Raw genomic sequence first — 11,496 nt, 5'->3', positions numbered from 1 at the left:
ACTACCTTACATATATACTAGAATGAAAAATAACATTCTAAAAAGTTACTGGATAGTTTATACGAAGTAAATAAATTCTAAATATTTCATTAGAAAAATAATAATAGATGAATATTATGTATATATTGCAAATTATCGAAGGTAAGATGAAATATTATCGTCAAAAACCTAAAACATATATTAAGATGTTTTATTTTTTTGTATATATTGCAAATTATCAAAATCTAATTCTATATATATATATATATATATTTATGTTTTAATGATTTTTAAATTTCAATATATCGCACACTAGAAAATTTGGCCCTCCTTCATAAAAATTCCTGATTCTGCCATGGATGGCTAGTTGTTTTTTGACGTGTAACTAGAAGGTAAGATGAAAAAGCACATAGAAGAAAATGGGACAAGCCGGACTTTGAGAAAGACGTGCATGTTCAAGCTACAACTTGGCAGTTTCTTTTTTTTTTTTAATATATATTTGGGGAGGGGGTTTCGAATTCCAGACCTCCATTTTGAAAGCTGAGGGGGTTATGCCAGTCAGGCCACCGGCCTTTGATAGAACTTGGTAGTTGGTACAAGCACTATGCACACATAATATAACCATTGGCTAAGATTTTCAAAATAATTGGTGTTTATGGGTTTTACTTGTATTATTAGATTTGGTAAAAGTATTATTTTATAAGTTTTTTTCCTTAATCTTTCTGTAAATATGTTTTGGCCTTTGAAATTCTTTATACCAAAATTTGTGAGATTAACTGTTCTAAGAGTCATCATGCAGGCATAGTCTCATCTAATACTCTCTCGATGAGGAAGAATAGGTGGAGTGTGTTAGTCTTGGTGCTCTAGGAGTGACTAAGGGAGTGTGCTTCCCCTTAATCAAACTGAAAAGATTAAGGCATGAAGAAATGGAGGATCTGAAAATGCAATCGGATCAATTCAGTCTTACTGAATATGAGAATTCGATAAATTAAGTTAGCTCTATTGATTTGAATAAAGTTGCGAAGAAAGGAGAGAGTTGTTTGGTGAGTAAATTGTGCTCTGATCGTTGAGTTGGGAAAGAGGTGGTGCGTTCTACCATGGCTAAGATCTAGAGAGTTGATAGCTCATTCACTTTCTAGGAAATCAGTACAAATATGTTCGTTATCACCTTTTCTTGCCAGAAGGATAAACGACAAGTGCTAGAAGGCAAGCCTTGGCTATTTGATAATTGTCTATTGGTCCTTAAGCCTCTTGATGGTTTTATCCATCCACTACAGATGAATTTTGATGGTGAGTTTTTTTGGATTCAAATGTATACTCTACTGTTTGTATGTATGAAATGGGAGATTGGAAAGCAAATTGAAGATTCGATAGGGGTGGTTCAGGAGGTTGATGTTGAGGAGGATGGATCTGGATGGTGAGGTGCTCTGAGAGTTAAAGTTGAATTGAACCTAAAGAAAGCCATTGCTCGTGGAAAAACTGTGAATTTACTGGGAAAAAAGCATTGGATTTCTTTAAAATACAAGAAATTACCTAGAATGTGCTTTAATTGTGGTATGATTGTCCATGGGGGTAAAGGATGCTCTAATTCAGGCACAAGTGCAACAGTGAAGCAGCATGGAATCTAGCTTCGAGCAAGTCATCCTATGCGGAGGAAGAGTGGAATTCCAACTGATGAAAGAGCAACTCCTAGTGTGAGTGAAGGGAAGATTCGTGCTGAGAATTTAGGGAGAAATGATGGAAAATACCTCATTCTGATCCTGTACAAGCTGAGGGATCAAGATCTATGGAATCTAAGTAAAGGGGTGGATGGACTGAATGTGATTGGTGCGAAAGAGTGTGTTGCTAGTGATTCATTGCTGCCATCTCTACACAATGAAGAAGTTGGTACCGTGCTGGCCAACCAGGTGCTTGAGGAAAAGTTTGAGACAACTGCACTAGAAATCTGAGTGCCTCTAAGACCATCTGTACGAGAAGGAGCATGACAAGTTCTAGAGAAACAAAAAAAGAAACAGGCACAATTAAAGGCCAGAGATCAATTGACAACACTGAAACATAATGATTATAAGAGGAATGAGGGTGATGGAGTGCTTAGTAGAGGGAAATGGAAACGAAGAGCAAGGAATACAGGTAATTTTGTTAAGACTGTATTGCCTGGAAATAGTAAATGTAGTTTACAGGTTGTTGATGAGGGTGTTGTTGTAAATGAAAATCCTGTGAAAAAAGGAAGGCTAGATGGGGTCTGTGATGATGATATGTTTTCCAGGGGATTGGTGGAGGGTATATCAGCCTTGCCAAATATTATGAAAATCTTAAATTGGAATTACGTTCCCCGAACAATTCAAGACCGCTACCTTTTGGTAAAGGATAAGAAGTCTAATATAGTTTTTCTCATGGAGACAAAACTATTAACAAGAAAATTTGATGTGATTAAAAGGAAGTTGGGATGTGATGGCTGTTTTGTGGTGGACGCTAGAGGTAATTGCCTCTACTATGGAGTTAGGAGGTCAGCATTAAAGTACTTAATTTTCACATAGTACCATATCAATGTTACTGTGATACATGATGATGGCATGAAAAGGTACCTGTAGGTGTTGACTAGATTTTATGGTCAACTCGAGGCCTCTAAAAGAAGATTAATGTAGAGTTTATTTTCACTTTGGAATGAATAGTTTAAAGTGGATTTTAATATTTCTATTGATTTTGATTTTAGCTAAAATCTCAATCATGCTTAGCAATCTTCTCAATCATGCTGAAAGAGTTAAAAGCATTCATGGCTATCTTATGGGAAGGGGCCAGATTATCATTTTTCACCTATTTTTTGTAGATGACAGCTTACTACTTTGCAGAGCACAAGCACAGGAATGGACCACCATCAACTCTTTACTTAGTATTTATGAAGGGGCATCAGGACAAAAGTTAAATAAAGACAAAACTGCAATATACTTTAGTGCCAATACTCGACAAGAAACAAGAGATTACATCTTGAGGATTGCTGGTATAAGAGCAACTTCATGCTATGAAAGGTATCTTGGTTTACTTGCCCTTGTGGGAAGATCAAGATACAAGGCTTTTAAAAGCATCCTTGATAGAGTAAGGAGCAGAGTGAGTAATTGGAAGGCTAACTGGAAACGACAAAATAAATCTTCCATTACTTCTATAGAACTGAAACAGTAAATTTTAGTTCTATAGAAGGAAGCAAAGACAGGGAACCAGACCAACTCAAGAAGATTTAAATAAACTCAAATATGCAGGTCATCATATGGATTAACTGTCCATCATTTTTGAAAACCTTCATTTGTGAGTGTTTTGGTTACACAACCAATTATCCTTGAGCCGTACATGACTATAAGCTTGAATAAGTTAGTTAATGACACAAAATAGTGGACTCAAACCCGAAATAATTTTGTTTCATGTCTCTCTTTCTTGTATATACTGAACTCAAGACGCATACACTTGCGTTTCCTATAAGGATGAATTATACAGTTTATAGCTGTATACTGGCATGTTTATTACACAGCACTCTTGTCCTATCAAATTAAGTACTCTCATCCTACATTTTGTCCAACCATTCTGGAATTCCATAATATATATTATGGAACATATTATGATCAAATTACCTTCAAATTTCGACTCATCAACTACCTACGTTGATGGTCTCTGTTTATCTAACTCTCTTTTCCACATTTATTATTTTTTTAGATGGAGAGAAGTTGGATGAACAAGCCCGATAGACTTTTATCACCTGCATATGCCGAAGGTGTTAAAATATTCCTCACACAAGAACAAAACCATGCGGGCACACGGGATCGCATTCCGTGTCCATGCCGTACATGTCTTAACAATTTGTGGCTCCCTATATTTGAGGTTGAATCTCATTTGTTTATTAAAGGGATCAATCCAAATTACACCCATTGGATATTTCATGGGGAGGAGGAGACAACATTGGACGTCAGCGACGATGATGTTGGTGACGAGTTTATGGCCGGAGATGAGTATATCGATGACATGCAGCATATGTTGGATGACGTACGGGCATGCACCTTTGTTGATGTGTCCCAAGAAAACACTGCTACGCCAAATACTCCACCAATACCTGAAGATTCCCTAGCAACTGCTTTTGACAAACTACTGGATGATGCTCGACGTCCTCTTTTCGACGGGTGTACAAAATTCACAAAGTTGTCATTCATTGTCAAGTTATTACACATCAAATCAATCGGTGGATGGTCAATTAAGTCATTTGACATGCTCCTTGATCTGTTGCGGTCATCTTTTCCTGATGCGCTCTTGCCACAATCATATGAGGAATCAAGGTCTTTGGAGCGTGGGTTGGGTTTCAAGTACGACAAAATCCATGCGTGCCCCAATGACTGCATCTTATTCTGGAAGGAAAATGCCGCTCTTAATGAATGCCCTGTATGTAAGGCTTCGAGGTGGATGCCAAATGCACACGGCTCACGCGTTATACCTCAAAAAGTGTTGCGCCATTTTCCATTGAAACCGAGATTGCAACGTCTTTTTATGTCTGCAAAGATAGCAGGTGATATGAGATGGCATAAAGAGCAACGGGCGATAGAAGATACTAGTATGAGACATCCGGCTGACTCTGAGTGTTGGAAGAGATTTGATGAACATCATAGTTGGCGGATCCACGCAATGTTAGGCTCGGTCTGGCTTGTGACGGATTCACTCCCTTCAACAACTTGGCTAAGCCCCATAGCATTTGGCCAGTGATCCTTGTCCCGTATAACTTGCCGCCGTGGTCATGCATGAAAGATCAATACTTTATGACTTCTTTGATTATTCCTGGCCCAAAGTCACCAGGGAATGAGATCGATGTGTACCTGCAGCCGTTGCTTGATGAACTGCTTGAATTGTGGGAATATGGGGTATCAACATATGATGCCGTATCTAAGGAGACGTTTATGTTTCATGCTTCATTGTTGTGGACAATCAATGACTTCCCTGCCTACGGGAATATTTCTGGTTGGTCAACAAAGGGAAAATTAGCTTGTCCGTCTTGCAATGCTGAGGGTGACTACAATTGGTTGAAATATGGCTAAAAACATTGTTATATGAGACACCGACGCTTCTTACCACTAGATCACATATGGAGACGACGGAAAGGATTGTTCAACGGTAAAGAAGATCATCGCATGCCGCCAAGAGATATAGGAGGATACGATATTCTGACTCAATTACAGATGATTGGGGATGTTCAGTTTGGCAAATCTCGAAGGAAGAGAAAACGTACTGCTGAAGAGCTGAACTGGACAAAGTGTAGCATATTCTTCCAGTTAACTTATTGGTCAACACTTCAACTTTGGCATAATTTAGATGTTATGCATATTGAGAAGAATATTACCGAAAACATCTTATTCACTTTAATGAACACTCCAGGAAAAACTAAAGACAATATAAATTCAAGGCGTGACTTGGAGATATTGGGTTATAGAAAAGAATTACATTTGAGGCGTGAGGGTGATCATGTAACAATGCCACATGCACTGTACACATTACACAGAGATGAAAGGCATAAATTTTGTGAGTGGCTGTCCGAGATCAAATTTCCTGATGGGTTCTCTTCCAATATCTCGAATTGTGTTTCTCTACGTGATTGCAAAATTGCAGGGTTAAAAAGCCACGATTATCATGTTTTCCTTCAAAGACTACTCCCAATTGTTGCTGGGGGGTTTCTAAGAAGTGACATTGCCTTGGCTTTGACTGAACTGAGCACGTTCTTCAAAGAGTTGTGCGCTCGAACACTGGATGTGAATCGCCTATCTCAGCTTCAAACTGATATCGTCACCATTCTATGCAAACTGGAGATGATATTCCCTCCCTCATTTTTCGATGTCATGGTCCACCTAGCTGTCCATTTGCCTCGTGAGGCCATACTTGGGGGTCCAGTACAATATAGATGAATGTACCCATTTGAGAGATACCTCGGAAAATTCAAACGGTATGTTAAGAATAAAGCCCGACCAGAAGGTTCAATAGCCGAGGCCTACATTCACACTGAATGCCTGACTTTTTGCTCTATATACCTAAAAGATGTTGAGACGAAGTTCAATCGAGCGGACCGCAATGTTGATGCTGATGAAGAGGAGACTATAGATGGATTCAGAATTTTCAATCAGAAAGTTCGTTCCTTGGGTTCAGCTTCTAATGTGCAATTAGAAGATAAACTCTTTAAAGCAGCCATTTGGTATGTGCTCAACAATTGTCAGGAGATTGGACCATATATACAGTAAGCATCAAAGAGTTTTTAAAAAATCTACTTCCACTCAAACTTAACAAGTTATTATATATGCACTACTCATAACATCATGCATTTTGCTTGGCGATTCTGTGCACCAAATGTAGGGAACACTACGAGAAATGTAAGGTGCAACACCCAAATTGCATCGATCGCATGCATCAAACTGACTTTCCAACTTGGTTCAAGCACCGTGTAAGTTCTTTTGAATACTTATCTACATTTCTATATTATGGACTTCAATCATATGTTTTGAAATGATGACAATATACGTTATGAATTTTCAACAATTTTGGTATAGATCCAGGAACATCGTACCCAGCATCCACATGATGTGTCCGCTGATCTGTATGCGTTAGCTTGCGGGCCTGACCGTTGGGTTGCATCATATGATGCTTGCATACTAAATGGAAAAAGGTTTCATACGAGACAACGTGAACTTCGTCGGCGTACACAAAATTCTGGGGTGTTGGTAACGGGGGACGAGGCCACAAATAACGCTGACTTTTACGGTGTTATTAATAATATCGTAGAGTTATGCTACATGGAGTGGCGTCGGGTATACCTATTTGAATGTGATTGGTTTGATGTTGGTGATCGAAAACGAGGGGTGCGGGTGGATGACCATATGATTAGTGTCAACATGAATAGGACTTGGTATAAGGGTGAACCATTCGTGTTGGCTAGCCAGGCTGATCAATGTTTCTACATAAGAGATTTAAGATCGAAAGGGAATTGGGGTGTTGTGCAAACCTATACAAATAGGAATGTATATAACATTCCGTCAGTGCCACGGAATCTGGAAGATATTAATGATGGGGAGCCAAGTACAAATGAGGCCGATCAAGAAAATGAGTCTTCTGATTACTATGAACTAGTTCAGTGTGGTAATGCAGATCCAGTGTCAACTCCATTGGATAGGAATGATATACCACGTAGCCATATTGAAGCACAAGAAGTCATGGATGTGCATGGTCAATGCATAGATTCAACAGGCTTTATTAATGATGCCATGATTTCTTCTGGTTCCGGAGATGCGTATAGTGAGGGGGAATATTCAGATGAAGAAGACCTATCAACAGACGAAGAGTCTGTGTCAGATATACCATGAACACTCCAAAAACTTCTTCTACTTAAGGTTGGTACAACAGATTACCTGCTTGAATTTGGTACATATTCACATATCGTTAAATATTGATATTGTAGAGTCATGACTTTTTTGATTTAGTTAGACTAACACGGTATGTTAATTTCTAATAAATGGACTGATGTAATATGCACAAGATTACATATATGGTTTCATATATTTATTTCCTTTGTTCTGTGGTTTGGCTGCTGATTATGATATTATTATTGCTTAGGTGAGAGTAAAACAATAGTGGAAAGCTTTATTGTAGTCGCTGCACAGACAGATTTGGGAGGGGATTTGGTTTCTTAGATATCGATATATTTATCATGCAATCCCATCTTCAAGCTGGAGGCATGAGCGGCTCGGCTAATTACCAAGGTATATAATTTAGATATTCAAGTTAATTATTTGTCTGTATTAATGATCATTATGAATTAGTTAAGATACCCAAAGTACTTGAAAATGGATGATAAATGAATACGATATTTTTAACCATGGCATCCACTTTGAGATAATTTTGTGGAATGGACCTGACGTTTATTACAATGTTATTAACTCATATGCATGCAGGTGACCGAGCGGGACCCAGTACTAGGGGCGGAGGGAGACTCAGGGGTTTTCGTGCGAGGCGGCATGTACCGTACTTGGCCCGCCACAACCGTCCTCGGGGAGCGAAGATCTCCTCATATCACAGTCCTGAGGAGTGTAATCAATCATCCTCAGATGACTCCACACAGCCCCCAAGCCCGCCACCATCCACCAACCCAATTCCCACGCCAGAACCTGTTCGAGAACCCTCACCCATGCGGGCACAATCACCTATTAGAGACCACGCACGAATGGAAGACCCCAGTGTACCACAAACTGGTATGTGTTAATCAATGATACATATTGAATGCGTTGACGTGTTCGGGTATGTCACCTTGTTTGTGTAAAGATACTTTATAATTACACACACTAATCTAGTCCTGTATTTTGAAATACAGGAGCGGACGCCCCCACGAAGCCCGTTGTAGTGCATGAACAGAGAAAACGAATTCGTGGGCCCGCTCGATGCATCGAGTTTGACAAGGTGAGGAAGCATGGGAAAGTGCTATTAAAGATAAACGAGGGCGAGACTGCACCTTGTTCTGAGCACGCTTCTATGTTCACGACACGGGTATCATGGATTATTAAACAATATTGTGACATGAGTTATGCGCGATGGACGGATATTCCGCTTGAAATGAAGGAGGAGCTCATTGACCGTGTTCGGGTAAGTTATTGGGTTAGCTACTTTCGTGAAGTTGGGTGTCGTTTATGCACTATAACCGTTGCCAAAATACTAAGTTTATACAATAATGTAGTCTGACTTCGTGTTCGACTGGGAGTGCGAGAACCACCAATTGACGGTGACAAAGGCACTTCGTAAGCGCTTCAACTCCTTCCATCATGACTTGCACAAGATTTATGAATCATTTGGAAGCCATGAAGAAGCTTTGGCTAATGGGACAAGTTTGGTGGACCCCCTTGTATGGGTAAAGTTGTGTGGTAGATGGGGTAGTGACGAGTTTAAGGTATACATGCTCTTTCTCAAAGTAATGCCTTTTTAAATTCTTCCATTTAAAAAGATAAATATTGTTGTGACAAATGAATTAGAACTATTATAGCTAACATTGGGTGTGCATGGTAGAAAATTTCTTCTCAAAACTGGGCGAACCGAAAGAAGCAGGCAATTAATCACACATCAGGATGTAAATCATTCGTCCGAATACTTGAACAGAAGGTTTGAGGATGCCTCCCACTAGACTTGTCCAACTTTTGCATTCATTAGCACATATTGAATACATTTATATATATAGAATGAATTATATTACATCTGAGGATATGATATTATTACCTTACTGTTGGATACTGGTTACGTTCAAATGACTTGAGCTTAAAATACACATGTCATATTAATCTTGAACTTGACCTGCTTCATCAAACTGATCATATACGTATATTGAACACATGTAGTGCGCTGAGAACGGAAATTTGGTTGACTTCTATAAGGAGACGCGCTGGTCGAAGAAGAACAACAAGTTTGTGACAGATGCTACAGAAGATACTTACGTGAGTTGTACACTTACATATCGACTTTATTATTCTTGTTTCGAATAATAATAAATGCATATAGCTAACATGCCACAACTGTTAATAATCGTTGTTTTGTCAATGTCCAGAAGGAGATGCAAGGTAGGTTGGATGGCCTAGAACCAGAGCAACGTAATGATGAGGCAGCAGCGACTGTCTTTAGGGAGGTCCTGGGCCATCGACCTGGATATGCGCGAGGACTCGGGGAGATGGTCATCCCTGAGTTAAGTAGACAGCGTGACCAAGTTAAAATGCAATGCTACATGTCTGAGATTGAAAGACACAAGAAAGATGCTGAACAACATAAGAAAGATGCTGAAGAGTATAAGAGTCAGCTGGATGAAATGAGATCAGAGATGCGGCCTCTTAGGGAGCATCAGCTTCAGACTGACAGATTGCTTCAGGAGTTCTTTAAGGATCATCCAACATTCACTGAGTCATATTGACAGACTCAGGGTAACGATTCCCCCCACCCATAAGGGGGGTTGTGGGGTTTTTTGGCGTTTTGGGAAAACTTTTGTCGTGTTGGGTGGTTTTTTGATAGTGGATTCTGAAGACAACTGGGCAATATACATATATCTATATATATATATATATAGATATTACTATATATATAAAGGGATCTATGTCAACATCGGGGGGAAACACTATTTTGATTCCCAGATTTTTGGGTCATTTGTGTATGTAAGACTCCTTTGCTGAACCACAATGTGTACATCATCATATGTTTGAGTAAGTTTCTAATGGCTGGAAACCATTTTCTCTTCTAGGTACAACTATTTAGCAGGTAGGTCCATCATTATGCGGGCAGACATTTCTAACACGCAATGGTCTTTTATTGCAAGGCCTTTTCTTGGGTTAGACAGCTTCTCCATCATGCTAGTGTTCACAAGTTGGTGCAAAACTTGGAGACACAGTTGAAGGAGCTTTGCAACTGACACAGCATGGAGAAGGTCTATCTCTCTCTCTCTCTCTCTCTCTCTCTCTCTCTCAAGTAAATATATTTAGCAACTGTCAATTATCCATTTATATTAATAAGTGGTTGTGGATATACAGAGATTAAAAACGGATTCATATGATAGTGTGTGTGAGGGTCATTACAGATATCAATCCCCTATCCGAAAGGGTTTCTGTATGCACATTTTGATTAAGACAAAATTCTGGTATTAACTATACAATCAGATTAATATCTTTAATTGTATAAAACCCGAAGATGAGTTGAAAGGTGCATCTTCCTACCATATATATAAATTTATATCAAAATTTATAAAGAATGAATATGGGTGGAGGGGATAGTTTATATGGATGATTGCATAGAAATAGCCTTATGTGTTGTTGGGTGTGCAACAAATATATTATTATGTGCGTGGGCAGATTTTCCCCATCGGTGGTACTAGTTAAATATATTACACATAATCTATTTTTTGATCTTTTGTTGAAATACAGTTTCCTCCATGTTTTTGCCATAAGGTAGATATTTGTGCCTCTTCTTGCTGGAGGGGGAATCATGTCTCCTTTTGCATCCACAATATTAGATAACAACATGGAGCTCATATGTAAACGCAATTTCCTTAAAAAGCGTTAGAATTGGATCTCATTTCAATGCATATGTAGGACCAAATATGAACTGCTATATGTTACTGATAAAGGGGTAAAATTGTGACTAGCAATATTTCTATATATCTGTGCATGGGTTCTGTTACCAATTGAATGCTCAAAGTCACAAACTTCATTAATCATGTTAAAAAGCTGGCAGTGTTTGTTTCCGATGAACTTCCACGAAACAATAATGGGTGATCCAAGGAGGTTCAGGCAGATTGGTTACAAATATTGTGGGCAACTTTGTTAAGGTAAGTGGATATAAAAGCCCTTCTTTCAATTACCCCTGAAAATAATTTTAACACCACCTGTATACAACCTAGCTATTAAACTTCAGCTAGGTTTATATTCTTAACTTTACTTCATAAAGTACATCTTTCTTTACTGGCAAACCCAAGACTATGGTTGGCTA

Source organism: Carya illinoinensis, chromosome 1, assembly GCF_018687715.1.
Source record: "Carya illinoinensis cultivar Pawnee chromosome 1, C.illinoinensisPawnee_v1, whole genome shotgun sequence".
Lineage (NCBI taxonomy): Eukaryota > Viridiplantae > Streptophyta > Magnoliopsida > Fagales > Juglandaceae > Carya > Carya illinoinensis.
The sequence above is the reverse complement of the archived record's forward strand: the minus strand, read 5'-3'. Positions refer to the sequence as shown.